Source organism: Cebus imitator, unplaced genomic scaffold (assembly GCF_001604975.1).
Source record: "Cebus imitator isolate Cc_AM_T3 unplaced genomic scaffold, Cebus_imitator-1.0 Scaffold533, whole genome shotgun sequence".
NCBI classification, from domain to species: Eukaryota; Metazoa; Chordata; class Mammalia; order Primates; family Cebidae; genus Cebus; species Cebus imitator.
The window spans coordinates 1,344,708-1,357,981 of NW_016107848.1; the positions used below are offsets into that span (position 1 = coordinate 1,344,708).

At 41.2% G+C, this 13,274-nt stretch overlaps 1 protein-coding gene across 12 annotated transcripts in view; it reads right to left on the reverse strand.

The window, feature by feature from the left end:
* The window catches only part of FREM1 (FRAS1 related extracellular matrix 1), a 162,134-nt gene extending 149,288 nt beyond the window's left edge, over positions 1 to 12,846 (reverse strand). For 10 of the 12 annotated variants that reach the window (XR_005197732.1, XM_017514683.2, XM_017514687.2 and 7 more), the window contains exon 1: positions 12,303 to 12,846. The gene's annotated coding sequence lies outside the window, so the exon portion shown is untranslated. The remainder of the gene's footprint in view (positions 1 to 12,302) is intronic. The other 2 variants (XM_017514684.2, XM_037733502.1) reach the window with 1 other exon arrangement.
* Positions 12,847 to 13,274: the final 428 nt, after the last annotated feature.

Below are 13,274 nucleotides of genomic sequence, written 5' to 3' on the forward strand. Positions count from 1 at the left end.
TTTAAGAGACAGAGTCTCACTCTTTTGCCCAGGCTAGAGTACAGTTACTTGATCATGGCTCACTGCCACCTCAAACTCCTGGCCATAAGCAATCCTCCCACCTCAGCCTCCTGAGTAGCTAGGACTACAGGCACTCGCCACCATGCCTGGCTAATTTAAAAAAAATTTTTTTGTAGAAACAGGGTCTCACTATGTTGCCCAGGCTGGTCTCCAACTCCTGGCCTTAGGTGATCCTCCTGCCTTGGCCTCCCAAAGTGCTGGGATTACAGGTGTGAGACATCAAGCCTGGCCAAGGAGTCTAATGAGAGTCTTCATGTTCTTCCCTATTGAGGATCTTAGCACAATTTTGATGTCTTCAACCATGACTTACACACACTTCGTTTTTTATAATTTTTCTTTCTTACAAATAACTTTGTACATGATTTTACGATTCAGTGGCACTACAAAAGGGAGATGAGAGAGTTTAATTCTTTGATGCAGAATTGGAGAGGAAGTAAAAGAAAATCAGAGGCCACCCTATTAATCAGCTCTACCAGACCTGTGCACCTATCTTGGTTCCAACATTTCTTTGAGCAAGGTTCCTATTCTTCCTTGGGCTCTGTTTGTTTCCTCATCTATAAAATGAAGACAATAACTGATACCTTTCAGGGTTGTTACACTAGTTAAATGTGACACTATCTGTCAATGTAAATCAAAGTTGCCAGCACACGCATACAGCAAGGCTCAGCCAAAGTTAGTTCCCTTCCTGCCCCTTTCTATCCCAGGCCTATTGAAGAAAAATTTTTCTAAAATTGATTTTAAAACTACCACTGTGATGATAGATACATATCATTAAACTTTTGTCAAAACCCATAGAATGCAACCTGGTGTGGTGGCTCACACCTGTAATCCCAGCACTTCGGGAGGCTGAGGCGGGCAGATCACTTGAGGTCAAGAGTTTAAGACCAGCCTGGCCAACATGGTGAAACCCCATCACTACTAAAAATACAAAAATCAGCCAGACATGGTGGTGGGCTGTAATCCATTACAGGTGGATTACCTGTAATCCCAACTACTTGGGAGGCTGAAGCAGCAGGAGGATCGCTTAGACCCAAGAGGCAGAGGTTGCAGTGAGCCAAGATCATGCCACTGCACTCCAGCCTGGGCAACAGAGTGAGACTCCGTCTCAAAAATAAAATAAAATACATATAATGCACAACACAAAAAGTGAACCCTATTGTAAAATATGGGCTTTAGCTAATAATAGTTGGTCATGTATTGTAACAAATGCACCACACTAATGCAAGACATTAATAATAGTGAAAACTAGCGTTTGGGAGGTGAGAAGGTATACAGGAACTCTGAACTTTCTGCTGAATTTTTCTATAAATCTGAAACTTTTCAAAAATTAAAGTCTACTAATTTATAAAAAGTTGTGGTGAATTGGCCATCTTTTGACATGCCTCATCATTCATGTTGAATTGACTCTCCCATGACACGCACACACAGCTAGATAATTTTCTCTAGAGTAGTGCAGGACCATCAGTAACAAAAAAGGAACAAGCCAAATCACAGTGAGTTCTTACTCATCACACTAATTGGCTTTTGAGGACTGTCTGTTCTGGGGATCTCCCGACCTCCAGCTACTCAAGCACCACCCCAGTGGCTCACAGGCCATGCCCCCACAGTGAGACACCACGTGCACCGCACACCCATGCCAGTGTCCATTTTGCGGCACATGCAGGAGTCTCTGATGCAGCGTTGCTCACAGAACTTAATGGCATTAAGAAAAGTGAAACTTGATCTGCTTACTTTGGCAGACTTTGGGGTGGGCTGTAGAGAATGTGGTTGGGAGGGCATTTTCAGGCAATAGGATTAAAAGTACTTCAAGAACTGGTTCAAAAACAAAATCTTAATAAACATCGCAAGCTGCAAATAAAGTATCTGAATGTCTGATTAGATGTCTCATTCGTTGGAAAAAAAATGTGCGGAAAGATACAGCAATGTAGAAAATTACATCATATAAGAATTGCAAACACCAGTAAGTCAGAGAAACATTTTAAAAATGAAACCAATACGGAACACACAAGCAGTCTTAGCTAAAACACCTTCTTAGAGTCTCCAAGACACAAATAGGCTACATTCAAAATATTGGGCAAGAAATTTGCCTAGAAGTGGAAACATATTTACTGTAGGTACAATGTCCAGACAGGCTGGCAAGTACAGTTCAAACTGTGATGTTCCCTGAGCACTGTAGAAACTCCTCATGGTGGAAGATATTTCTGTGGAAAAACATACTAACTTATCCGTCCTTCACGGTGTTGGCCAAAGGTGAGGAGACTCCTTTATTTGTTTTGTTCAGTTCAGCACACCAAATTCCAGGGCACCACTTAGCCTGTTTACACAGACCGCAATGTGAACAGTGTTGCTGGAGTTGTGCGATGTGGGGAAAAAGGACTGGCTGCAAATAAGCTTCACACTCACGGCTTCAGACCTACTCCTCTGTCCTAGAAATAAGCAAACCATTCTTATAAGGGATGACTGGGTCTGTGCTATTAATGAGAATGGGAAACACACCAAGATAAAGGAGTTGCCTCTACTGCCACCCCTACACTAATGGGCCCCCTCTTTAGCTTCATATTACCATCACCCAATCACCACTCCCAGAGTTTGATTTAATTTGTCTGATGGGGCCCAGACATCTGAATTTAACAGTATTCCAGGTGATTCTAATGAGTAACTAGGATGGAGAACTGCTGAAAATATTAACTGCATTTTATTTTATTCTTCTCTAAGTATGACAACAGGTAAAAGGAGCTTAATTAGAATCTTTGGCATATCTAAAAAATCATCAGACTCAGTAAGTCTCTTAGGGTAGAGCGCAGCAGTGGGACTTGAGCTGGGGATGCCACCTCCAAGAACAGCACTATAAAGAGCCTAAAAGGAAGACCCAGTGTGGAGGTGGTTGGTAGGGGGAAGGCTGGGAAGAGGAGAGGAAGATAGGATGGTCCTAGATGGAGAGAGGCTGACACGAGGTAAAGAATGGCAGGAAGTTCCAAGGGAGGCATCATGAGCCAACTTTTCACAGGCAGCCTAGCTGGGATAGCCAGCCCTGGAACGCCAGTCCCATGTGTGAGGTGTAAGTACACAAGTCAGTGGCACAGAGACATTTCCTGATCTGTGGCTTTGTAAGTTGCTTTGATGCCAGTCTCCTCATAGTGCATGGAAATCACAGGCTATGGGATTCATTGGTGGGAGGACTCTGGGGTCCGTGCATATGCCTTCCCCAACTTTAGTTTTTTCCTGTGTTGACAAAAATCTTTGCTAAATTAGCAAAATTGTCAGAAAGGAAGCAAAGCCTAAAATGAAAGAAATTAACATAAAGTTTAAGTAGTAAAATTTTATGCTACCACTATTTTCTGTTGCATTTCCACTTGGTTCCTTGCTATGAATCTTTAAAGACAAAGATAAGTCTATATATTATAATAATAAATTGTATTATTCACAAGGCTAATGTTTTTCATGTTTCTTTATAGTATGATATTTTAAGACAAGGTAGAAATGGGTATTTAAGTTTAGGCAGTATGTAATAGAGCACTCTAAAATCATAAAATGCAAAATCATTATTGAGCAGATTAGAAGGAGATTTGAGGCTATCTGCTTAATTATCTGTTGTAAAGAAGAAAAATTTAAACATTCTGGTCTGTAAATTAAAAGTCTCTCACATCATTCTATAAGTGTAATTCCCCTCTGTGTTCCTAATGTGTCAATTACTTCTTGTTAAATTTTCAATGAAACAATGGCCCTTATCCCATACTGCTTATAACACTCTTCAACATGTTCATGGACCTCAGTTCTGTTCATTTGAGCCCATATTACTGTCTCCGGCTTTCTCCATGGAATAAACAATCTGGCTTTTTCTACTCAATAACAAAAAATAAAAATCAAGTTTTTTGAAGGGAAAAAGGAATTGACTCCTTTCTAAAAAATTAAATGGATTTTTTATGTAAAGAGACAGTATGATAATGCATAACACAGGTCATCTTTAGTTCGCACGTCTCATTGTAGGAAGACTTCATTTAATCATCTGAACTAAAGATAAACACTTTACTCACTTTTTGAACACTTTAGTGTCTGCAGAAAGAAACTCAATCTACAATATAATTAAATTTGTTAAAAATTTCTCAGTCTTGAATTCACCATCTGTACAGCGGGGATTCATAATATTGACTTCACAGGGTTCTGAATATAGTTTATATATATATATTTTTAAAGAGATGGGGTCTCACTCTGTAGCACAGGCTGGAATGTAGTGACTTGATCACAGATCACTGCAGCCTTGACCACTGGGGCTCAAGTGATCCTCCCACCTCAGTCTCCTGAGTAACTGAGACGACAGGCACCTGTCACCATGCCTGGCATTTTTTTGTTTGTTTGTTTTAGAGATCTGATCTCACTATGGTTCTCAGGCTGGTCTCAAACTCCTGGGCTCAAACTGTCTGCCTGCCTTGGCCTCCCAAACTGCTGGGATTGCAGACATGAGCCACCACACCTGGCTGTTGTTAATTAATAAAGAATTTCAGCTTCCTTCACTCCTGGACAAGTCTTAGCTTTCAAAGTCTTAATTTCAGATCTCTCTGGCCACAGAGCTAACAATTCAGACTTGATGCCTCTGAGCATTGTGAATGTTCAAGCCCGTCTCGAAACACTATGTGATCTCTGACTGTATCTCCATTAGCCCACGTGGTTGCTATCATTTGCCATTCTTAAGAGAGGAAAAACCTAAAGTAGGGGAAGGGATATGTAAGGACCCCAGAGTCTTCCTACCAATGAATCCCATAGCCTGTAATTTCCTTGTGCTATCAGGGGACTGGCATCAAAACAACTTACAAAGCCACAGATCAGAAAATGTCTCTAGTGGGGTAAAAGAAGACCAGTAGTTTCCAGGAACACAATTCAGCAACAATCCACAAGTGATGGTGAGGCAAGATAGCATCTTGAATGCTAAATGGTACACCCATACCCAGCACACTGCCACCTCCTAGCTTGAACAGCCAAATCAGCACTACAGAGATTTACGGACAAATGAGAAAGACAAAATGGGTTCCACCTGGGGTTTTTGAAAGATTCTATGGAAGTGTAAAGCTAGTCCTTTAGTCCCGTCTGAGGAATTTTCTTCGACACTCCATCCTGCTGCCAAACTCTAAGTCCAGTGTATATTACAAACTGATTTTTAAATGTGGTTTTATGTGGCTACATATTTTATTCTATTTCCTTTTGCTGTAGTAATGTCTTAAGAATTTGGAAGATCAGTTTACTGACACCAGGAGGAAATCTTAACGTGGCTACATGGTAAATAAGATTATGAAAAGGATATAAAATGCAGCGTTAAATTATTTGGGTACTATTTAATGTAATCAAATGGCCATTTAACTCCTATTCTCTCACTGACAAATCACCCTCGAGTGATCTTTTAATCACCAATCAGTATCTCCAGCAGCAGCTTTTTTTTAATTGTTCCAAAATTTTTAAGGGCTTGAGACATAGACTATTTTTCAAAATTTAAGTACCGTCATTTTTATAAAATGCTGTGTGGTCTCACTCAGATCTAATGTGTGAAAGTAGGTAGCAGAGGCCACAGTCATTGATGACACCAAAGTTACTGGGCCATGACATGTGGTCAGCAGGAGTCTGATCTTCTTAAGATGAAGAATGTATTAAAAGGAAAGAAAAGTACCAAGAATTGCTGATGAGGAAAGCAAAAGGTAATTGCATCTATAATTTGAAATGGATGGTTGATGGCTTGACTGCTGGGGAAAAGTGGGTCATTATATCACAGTACATTAAACAACAATGGATTCATGTTAAAAGGGGCTATTTTATATTACCTGAAATGTCTTTGATTCCATCATTAATAAAATCCTTCCCATGTACTAACCCCTTAAAAAAAAAAACCTCATCCAGGATGCCCTAAGACCTCATCATTCCATCTGGAAAGATTTCCTTCCTCCGATTGCAGAAGAATTATATTGTTTTGAAACCCATCACAGGGCAGTTATCATATCCTACCTGGTAGTGCACCTATTTGCCTATGTGTTTTGAAGGCAGAAGGACAACACTGTCTGCTGCATGTGGATGAGTTCAACTTATGTATCAATAAATGAAATCAGTAATTATTGTGCCTTAAGCAGTCTCATAAAAAACAAGAATACCAACATACACTGATACCTTTGAGCTCTTTATATTAAAACTTAGACATTTCTGTGATTCTGGGTTTTAGAAACTAGTGACTAGTTTTCTCCTTAAAAGGAAACAAAAGAGAGGTTAGGGACATCATTTTCTCATTAGAAACATTTAGAGTTGTGCCTTATAGCTCATTTTTGGATCTCTCTGATTAAACATTTTTCTAAATCTTTAAAGAAAGATATAGAAGACAAGCTTTATCAAATTCACAGAGAGCACAATTATCACTGAGGACACAATCAAGAGCCCCAGCCTTAATCATCAGTGCCTGGAATGATGTACTGAGCTCATGAGTTAGCTTCCAATAAGCAAACTGTGTAACTCTACATGTCCCAAAATCAAGTGCATATGTATGAGAAAGAGCGGATCTGCTTTCGCAGTACTTCTTTATTTTTTAAAATAGTCTGTGTTCAGATATTTGAAGAGGAGTTATTTGATGGTTCCAGGGTGTAGAACCAGGGAGAATGTGTGAAAGTCTCAACTTAACTTTCAGAAAAGACTTTACCTCAGTGTTGTCAAATAATGGCAAGAGCTGAGGTAGAGACACAAAACAGGGTTCTCTGCTTCAGGGAGAGAGTATGGATTAGGTCCTTTCTGGGGTCGCTTTTAACTGCATCCGATTGTCCTCTCCAACCTCTTTGTGCATGCCTCTCCTCCTTGCCATTGACATGCCAGTCAAACTGGACTTCTTCCCATTCTTAAACTCACCACATTGCCAACCCCAGCTTCCAAGCCTTTGCAGGTTTGTCCATGCTGTTCCATCTGCCATGAATGCCCTTCCTCACTGCCATCAACCATGCCATTTGCCTGGCTAAATTCTACCCATCCTTCAGGCCTTGACCTCCCAAACCAGTTTTTTTTTTTTTTTTTTTTTTTTTTGAGACGGAGTTTCGCTCTTGTTACCCAGGCTGGAGTGCAATGGCGCGATCTCGGCTCACCGCAACCTCCGCCTCCTGGGTTCAGGCAATTCTCCTGCCTCAGCCTCCTGAGTAGCTGGGATTACAGGCACGCACCACCATGCCCATCTAATTTTTCGTATTTTTGGTAGAGACGGGGTTTCACCACGTTGACCAGGATGGTCTCGATCTCTTGACCTCGTGATCCACCCGCCTCGGCCTCCCAAAGTGCTGGGATTACAGGCTTGAGCCACTGCGCCCGGCCCCAAACCAGTTTTATCTGTTCACACAGAATCCACAACTACACTTTGTTGTGCATCTATAAGCATTTTAATAAAATAAAAAAAAAAAATGTCTGCTGTTTCTCCTGATCTATAAACTCCTTGAAGATAAAAACCAAGATTGTTCTGTTCACCCAAGTTTCTCTAGTGCTGATCATTGACCCTTTCACAGAGAAGGTCAAGTTGAGTGACTAAGTAAATGCAAACACCAGATCTATTTTTTTAAATGATGAGAAAGAGAGAGAACACACCCCTCCACATGTTTGAATGAATATGTCCTTCCTTTGGTGATGGTTCATAGGCTCACTATGGTGCAACCCCAGAGTTTCAAGTTCTTAAATAAACATTACCCCTGAGGAGCCCCTTGTCACAATGGAGCAAAATCTTGACAAAAACAAAATGATGTCTCTCCTTATGAAACACCTATATAACGAGGATCAGGAAAAATGAAGACAAAATGATTTTCACATTGCCCTTGATCTCTCCATACCAACCAATTTCATAATCTGTAAACTCACGGATCTGTTTCAGGCTTTTCATCTATAAGAATCAAGTGAGGGCTGAGAGCGGTGGCTCATGCCTGTAATCCCAGCACTTTGGGAGGCCAAGGCAGGCAGATCACCTGAGGTCAGGAGTTTGAGAGCAGCCTAGCCAACATGGTGAAACCCTGTCTCTACTAAAAATACAAAAAAATATAGCCAGGTTTGGTGGCGCGTGTCTGTAGTCTCAGCACGCAGGAGGCTGAGGCAGGAGAATAGCTTGAACATGGGAGGCAGAGGTTGCAGTGAGCCAAGGTCACGCCACTGCACTCCAGCATTGTTGATAGTGTGAGACTAAAAAAAAAAAAAAAAAAAAGAATCAAGTGAGAACTGGGCTGCCAGTTCTCAGAGTATCAGAGTTAAAGGCCAGGGGGTGGTGGGTTGAGCTCTGTTCTGCCCAGACAGTGGGATTTGGAATATAACTTTATTTCCTGTTTCTCTTTTCTTTTCATCTATAAATTAAGTTACTTGCCATGTGTTTGTTTTCTTTTCAGCCATTACACCTGTATTAGCCATCTTCCAAAGAAGAAATGTTTATTAAACACTTGTACATCATGTTCCATATACAAACATCTAATGAGGTAAATATCAATGTCCTCACTTCACTCCTGAGGAAACCAGCTGAGTAACTTGGCCAATGCTACTGAACCAAAGAACGTTGTAGCCCAGGATCAGAACCCAGATGAAATGTTTTCAAAGGCCATGATTTTTTCCTGCTGCACCTCTCTGATTTAACATTCGAGCTCTTGTATCAATACTACCTTTTGGTTTTAAAACAATCACTAAGGCTTATTGGATAAAATAGAACCATCTTACCATGTGATAATAAAAAGGAATATTTATGTAAAACAGAATTAAAGTATTGCTGTTGTGTCGTTGCTCTGCTGTTGTCTTTCTAAGGTGCAGGATCACTTTTACAAAAAAAAAAAAATCTGTCCTGTAAATGAAATTTGATAGGAAACTCCTCACAAATTTTAAAAATTTGGATGAGTTTTCCTCTGTGGTATCTATCCTTTCTGAAATCTTCCTAACTTTACTGTGGCTTGAGTTTGTAATTTACCAAATAATTTTTGTGCTAACAAGAAACGTAGGCCTTAGAATGAAGACGCCATGGCAGTGGGCATGACCTAATCAAACAAAATTGTGGCTTACTTATTTTAAGAGAAGAGTGCTCGGAGCATCTGTAAGTACTAAGCAGCTGATAATGTTTGACAGAAAGCAGGGAAGAGTTCCAGGGAAGCAGAACACCCCATGAAGGACGCGAGGCTCAGTCATTCCTGAAGCGTTTATCTGTTCTCTGTCACTAGGGAGGTGTAGACACAGAACAGGGTTCTTTGTTTCAGGGAGAGAGTGTGGAATAGGTCTTTCTATGGGGTCAAATAAAAGAAAGATAAGAAAGTTTCAAGGATAAACTTGACACTGAAAGGTGACATGCAGTCTTAGCAGCCTTCAGATGATACACAAAAAGAGCATTTTTGGCCTCATTTTTTACTACACATTTCCCCCAAATATCATCAACTCCATAAATAGGCAGGTTTAAGGGAGAAACCAAAAACTATTTTTGACTTCTGTAAAAACTTACCCATGAGAGGCAAAGAACATTTGTTTAAAAATATCCTAATTTTGCAAGATCCCTGTCCTCCAGTCAATAGTTTTCCACTCAAACATATTATCTTCAGACAGCTAAACCTTATGTTGTCGAAAAGCACATAGATCACAGCTATAATTTCTTATCTTGATCACCAAGTTTCAGAACCTTTGAAATAAATGGTGCCCCAGTCACTGCAGTGAGAGAAGCTGCATTAGAGACAAGATATAGTAAGACAGGATTTCATTAGGGACTGGGTTTTGTTTTTTTTTGTTTTGTTTTGCTCAGCCCCTCAAAGATGTCTGTGTGATCGTCTCATCAGGTAGCACAAAAGCTGCTGAATCACTTGAATGAAAGGGTCAGGTTGCAAGCTGTGCCTGTGTGGAAGCTGTCATGCCCTTTTCAGACCACCCAGCTCTCCAAAGGCGGAGCGACATTAGATTCAGACAAGATAAGAGGCTGCCCTTCTGTGTAACCTGGCCCAGGGAAACAGCCTTTCTAGGGAGTTACAGGATCCCATTGTAAGGAATGGCTACATGCCCTGAAAAGGTCACACTTGTGTAACTCAGTATGCCTGCAGCCATGGTTCTTTATGAGAGAAAGAAATATATCTGAACAGTTTTGAAGAAAAGCAATTAGCCAAATCTTCAGGCCTATTCTCCAAATAAATGCTGAAAAGCTCTCATATCCCATATCTGTGTTTAGAAGACTGAATCATGTCCACCAATGTCAGAATATCGGAACTAGGAAGATACTAAACCTCATTTAATTCAACTCATTTTACGGATCAGGAAGTGAAGCTTTGAGGGTTAGATGGCTCTTCCAAGGCTGGTTAGTAACAGCCAAGATTTGAAATACCATGAGGACAAGGACCCTGTGCATGCCATTCCCAGAGGGCATTTTGAAATCCTTAGAAACTAGCACTGAGCCTGGTACACCTAAATAATTGGAATGAGGAAAGGGAAGAAAGGAAGGGGTTCTGATGGCCATGTCCAGTTTTCTTTTTAATATAAATATTAAATGCCATAAAAATGCAAGGATGGAGATGGAGGCTGAATTCGGACTTTTATATATTGTGAAACGAGAATTTTCACACCATCGAGGAATCAGTCTGTTTCTTTTCTTCCCTGTGGGATGGTCCAATCCAAAGTCATTTTCAAAATATGAGACTCCTGAACTGTTCCATGAAATCCAGCTCAGTTTACCCCAACTCAGCCTAGCCCAGCTCCAGCAGCCCAGCAACCCCAGGAGGCTGGGAAAGAATTAAAAACAGTCCTGGGTTTAAAGTTTCCAAAACAAACATTACTTAGCCATGAGGGGGCAGATCAGGCCATATAGCCCAACATGTAAAAGCAGGGAACATGGTAGTCAGGTCCCTTTGCCAACTCCTTTTCTTCCTCATGGAAATGAAAGGGGAGCAAGAAACAAAAATGAAGAGATTGGTGGAAAGCCGATTTAAAAGCCCTGGTTTGTCAGCCAAGCATGCAAAACCATGTTGCACATAAGTTATCCTCGACAACAGCTCAAACTCAGGTTTCTTATTTAGATAAAAGGTTTAATATTAACCAAGTATATGACAAGAATTTCATTGTCAAGCACAATGAAATGTTTACCCAAGTGTGACCCACCTGCTTCAGAATCACCTGAGAAGATTCCTGGCACCACCCCAGGTCTAAAACCATTTGGGACTGGGGACTGAGAACCTGCCTTTCACCAAGCAAGTAGGGGGTTCTTACACACATTAAGTTTTGAGAATGCCTGATGGAGAGAAACAGCAAAGTTTCCTAGAGTCGCACCAAAGGCATTTTCAGCAAGTGTAAGCAAGGGGCTGAGGTACTGCTTTTCAAGCTTTACCTAGAGTCAGAAACAGTGGGTGTTAGTTTTCCAGAGCAGAAACCTGGAAAGCATTCGAGTACTTGCTCTAGTCTGAAGCAGCCCTGAAGAGGTTAATCTCTCCAGCAGGATTCCCAGGCTATAAACACCAATCAGCTCCCTGAAATGCTCTTTTTAAGCGTTGTAATGCACACCAAGTAACAAGACTGGATGCAGTCATGGAAAAAAAAAATCGGAAGCTATAATTATATGTCTTGAAAACAACTTCTGTAAGCCAGAAATTGTTTCCTGGATTTCAAATAAAATGAAAAGAAACTCTTTACAACAGCACCAAAGTCTTGGACCAAATCTCAGTACTGAGCAGAGAGAGCCTAAAAATCAGTCCAAAACTTCAGAACAATGCCATTTCTTTGCCTCCCCAGCACTATCTCTCTGCCCCACAATGAAATAGAAATCATGTTTAAAAAAAAACATGTCTCCAAATGTAACTAAACTAAAGCAAAGTTATCCAGAAATTATCTCATCCAAATTTCTCTCTGTTTGTACCATGAGGACATTATCTGTTTCGTTCGTTTTTGTGTCTTTTCCCTTTGCCATTTCCTTTAGCTGAGAAGAAACATTCTAATTTCAGACAGAAAAATTACACAATTAAAAAATGGTTATTTCACTGGCAAATGCCACCGCGGATGGATTGAGAAGAGAGAAATTTGTGTAACGGAATTAAAAAAAAAAAAAAAAACTCAATTTTGGCATTTGGTTTGTTAACACTGCAAGTTGCTACCTTCTGAGTTAACAGGAGAATTAAACTTTTGCAAGCCTACTCTTGCAGATGTCTTGCATTGTTACTTGGCATTAATGATATCACACTAACAATCTCTGGGGCATTCTGCTAACAGAACATTCACAGTCACAATGAAAAGAAACACATAAAGCAGATACTTACAGGTAGTGGTTTTCCTTTCCAAGCCAAAAAAGCTAGAAGCCTTGCAACAGGCGGGCAGGGTAAGAGTCACTGACCCAGCAATCTGGTTTAAAGGGCTTTGAGAGGGAGGGGGAGGAAAAAGAACCCAGGGAAGGAAGAGAGCTGAAATTCCAGTCTTTCAGGTCAGCTGTGCTTGAATTTTCTTTGTACTAAAAATCCATTAACCTACCCCACAGAAAATATAGAATTGAAGTTCACATACACACTCCGCTCTCCTTGCTGGTCTTCTCCAACGCAGCTGCTGCAGCTTTGAAAACTTCCTGAACGCCAAGCCTCAAGACTCCCCCTGAGAAGGGCAAGATAAAGATGCCTTCAACTGTTTGCAGGGAGCCCGACCTCCCTGGCGGACAGCCACCGGCTCGCCCTGTCTCTTCTGCCGGTTGGGTCCGCAGGGACAAAACTGAGCTTTTGTTAATGAGGTCGGTTGCCTCTTCCCAGTCTCTTCCCAGCTTCCTTTCTCACTACTAGTTATGTACAAACTGCTCTGCCACTCGCCAAGCTGGAGCAGCCTCTCTCGCCTGCAGCACACAGGCACACACACACTCAGACACAGCCACACACACATTCACACATGGGCATGCACACACACATGCGCACACACAAGCATGCACACATTCACAGAGGTACAAACACTCACACACACACACACAAGATACACAGTCACCACACACAGACACATACACTGGCAAATGCATTCACATGCATGCACACACACTGACACGCCCCACACATGTGCATGCATTCTCACGAGTGCTCCACACACACACAGGAGCACACACAAACACACAGGCCGCACATGCCCACACCGACTCGTGTACATACTCACACAGACTCTTCCAACACACTGTTTTTCTGCCCTTCTTTTCTTCCAGCACATTCCCATCTTGAAAGGTTTTTATTTAAATTCAGACTAGGAGCCTGGCATTCAGAAGG